General features: G+C 33.1%; 1 non-coding gene across 1 annotated transcript; it reads right to left on the bottom strand.

Moving 5' to 3' along the window:
* Positions 1,152 to 1,224, bottom strand: TRNAR-UCU. The gene has a single exon. It is a non-coding gene; the product is annotated as a tRNA-Arg (tRNA).

The raw sequence follows: 3,809 nt of genomic DNA, 5'->3' as shown, positions 1-3,809 counted from the left end.
TGTTTTTTCTCAATTTCAGTTTGCTGTAAGGCTATTTAAAGCCATTCCAATTTCAGTTTAATGTATTAGAGAACACTTTCTCAGAAATCAACAATCCTTGTTTTTACAGTTGTCACTCCACAGACTTGTACAGTTATCATCAATCCTCATCTTGTTATGTCTACTCGCATTCTCTTTACATGTTACATTGTCAGCTCGGTATGCCTCAACCTCTATAGTTCAATTATGATTGTTTAAGTGAGTTGTGACCTTACTAGGCTAGTTGGCGATCACATGTACGAATCTTCAAGTCATATGGGGATCTTCTTCAATATGCGGATCCAATTAGAGAGAGTCGTACATCGTTATGCAAGTATATATTAAACTTTCTAGGTCAACTCGTGTTTAGTTTCTTCATTCTAGGTCTTAATAAAACATCACTCATAGGTCCGCGTCCAATTGCTCATGAGAAAAGTAAGTACTAGTCAAAGGAAAAAGTCTCAAGAACAGACAAGAGAGAGCTCGAGCTAGCGATAGTAACTAATTATACAAGGATTTGGACATGCAGAAAGAGGGAGCAGAGATTAGAGGAGTGAGCAAAGACTAGCTAGTCTTCAATGAATCAATTAAGAGATTAATAAAAGAACCATCAAGTACCCCACTGCCGCATGAAGAGTCGTTGTTATAATTTAACCGTTGGATTATGCCTTTATTTTTGTGGTCTCTGCTGGTAAAAGGTTAACGTGGCGTTCGTGCGTGCGTGATTAGTAATTGGAGGTACTCAATTAATATTAATGTGTCTTACGTAACAGAAAAAAGAAGGGATTTTTTTTTCCGTTCCGGTCCGCTAAATCATTCGTAGATTGAATTAGCCCCCCAACCTTGATAGCTTGAAACTAGTCCTCCCCAAACTTTTAAGCTATTTCAGATATCCCATGTTGAAATAAGTCCTATACTTAAGTATTTGGTTGAAAGACTTGGGGGGCTGACTAACTTCAAAACACCACACAAATTTGGGGGACTAGTTTCAAAATATAAAGAATGCGGGTAGTAATTTCAAAATATCAAGATCTGTGTGATTATTTCAAAATATGAAAGACTAGGGGGCTAATCTCAAAACCCCGCCAAAAAGAAATGAAAGAAAAGAGGAAGGAAAATATTTAACAATAAAACACACCCGGTGGGACTCGAACCCACAATCGCCTGATTAGAAGTCAGACGCCTTATCCATTAGGCCACGGGTGCTCGCCTTTTATGGCTCAATAATTTAGAAAATGGGATAGTTAAAATTTTACCCTAGAGCATAGGCTCCCCAACGTTTAATTAAAAACAAATTATCGACACAATCTCCAGAAAATGAAATACAAATATTTATGAGAACTCACCAAAAACAAGACCCCTGAGTACACAAATTAAATGTCTAATATTAAATATGGATGATATGTGAATGCAAAATACATCCTTAGCAATGTCATCATAATATATAATAGACCATTTCCCATATTCCACCCTGTTTCCCCTCAAACTAGCATACGCAATTCTTGTTCCGCCACTTTCTACAAGTGGAAAATTTATTAGGTGCTCGTTGAGTATCAGGATGGTATATACTATACCGATCAGAATAGGTCATGTGGCATTCACATACAAATGTGAATGTGATGAATTTATTTATTTTTCTTTATTTTTTTTCACCACAAGACCTATTCCTATCGGTGTGGTATATGGAGCCGTTTTTAGGAATATCTATGGATAGATTGTTAATTACTTGCGTGATTAAAATTATGAAGAGTTAAACTCGCTTTGCATTGCACTTTATTGCTGCTGATGAATATATACAGGATGCTTCTTTGCTCAGGAACTTGACGGAACTTTTTTTTTTTGGTCCTGATAGGAAAAAAATAATAATAATATAATTATTTGTCTCAATACAGACTGAGAATTTGAAAGCTTCGTGCATATCTAAAGCTCCATAATACTTGAAGAGCTGAGGTACCTCTATTTACAGGCAGACAGTTTCTTTCTTGTTAAGTAATCTTTGCTCAAATTTAGTACGCGGATATTGCGTTTCCTCCAACAGCTTATTCCTTCAATTAGAAACATGTTGCGTTTGTGTCTAGAGTAACCAAATCAATGTATGAACAACAACCGACATTTTTAGACACCATTATGACAAAATTTTGTACATTCAATATATGTACAAGGATGATGTTGTTTTTGTTTTGTAGTTTCTGATCTGAACTTTAGTGCATACTTTTGGTTGGGAGTATGTTCTATTTTTTGTATCAACCATTTTTGTTAATTTAGCTGACTGGAATATCTTGATGATATCCCATCCTTTTTCTCAAAAAAAAAAAAAAAACTATTATCTATTACAAATTTTTAAGCAAAGTTATACTTTTCGTTTTGTACTCAGACGTGTGTCAAGATTTCAAAAATTTTAATAATTTTTTTTAAAATAATTTATTGTACACTGAAACTAATTAGAAGGACAAACCTTGAAAGATCTAAAAACACCATGTAACTATCATCCACTACTTGATAAGTCTCCTCATGAATTCCCCATATTTTCTATTAGTAAGATACTTTATAGCACTTTTGGCAATAATTTTCTAAAAAACTATTCGTACTAATATAGATTATTAAGATGTTAAAAATACGTTTTTTACGCACCAGTTTAGTATGCAATCCACGTATAGCTCGGAGAACGAGCATAATTTGATTAAGGGCAAAGATATTTCCAGCCCATTTATTGAGCCCATAAATGGCTATCGGTCCTGCGTTTGTCAGATGAGCCCATCCTAATTAGGACATACCAAAACAAAGCCCAACCCAACTATCCATTGGGCTGACCAAAGCGAAGTTCTCTCCATTTTATTTCATTTTATTACAATAAATTTTTTTCGACTACCCCTCATTAATATTATGAGGTTGTATGGTCATATGACTGGCATGTAACAAGTTTTTAGAAAATCGCCCTTCAAATTGAGAAGATAAGAGTTAGAGAATCCTGCTATGTAGTTGGGGAGGGAAAAAAAAATTAATCTTAAAAGATGGTAGTTCATATCATTAGCAGTGTTCTCTCTCCATTGTCAAGTTCATAATGATCAAACTATAATTAAATTAATCTATGTTACTTTTAGATGATCATCTAAGTTCATACTGGTTTCTTAAATTTTAATATTACAAAGAAACTTTTACACAATAAAGCTTGAGAACAAAAGTAAATATCATACGGAGAGGAGGGTGACATTTGATATATAACTAATCTTAAGTTATTGCACGCATGTATCTCTCATGCCTCTCAGTGCATTTGTAATCGTAGGGATAGACATGCCACTATGCAGAACCTTGATGCATGTAACTTCACATATACGACGCAATGTACATTTGAATCTCGATGAGAAGCAAAGATTTTTACTGCTCTCTTTATTTTCTATAAGATATTGTGTAGAAGTACTCCTATAGGTTTATTTACTAATAGTTCACAGTTGACTCACTTGCTTATAATTTACTAGGTGGAATGCACGTGCACTGCACGTGATCAAATATCATAATTATTTTTTAGGTTTATTTATTTACTATAATATGGTTGCAAAAAACTTTACAAATATCATAATATATTAAATTTTTTGGATATTTCCATGTATGGTTTTAACATTTTTGTCTTCCAAAAAAATAGTGATGTTTAAAACCTTAAAATATTAACGATTTAAGATTAATTACTAATTTGAACGTATAATTTTAAAATATTAATGATGTAAGGGACCAATACAGAAAAAACCTATAATTATTAATAAAAAAATAAATTCTTGAATTCATCAAAGAAAAAT

The sequence above is a fragment of the Asparagus officinalis genome, chromosome 9, assembly GCF_001876935.1.
Source record: "Asparagus officinalis chromosome 9, Aspof.V1, whole genome shotgun sequence".
NCBI lineage: Eukaryota > Viridiplantae > Streptophyta > Magnoliopsida > Asparagales > Asparagaceae > Asparagus > Asparagus officinalis.
This window is presented reverse-complemented; position numbering and strand designations above follow the sequence as displayed.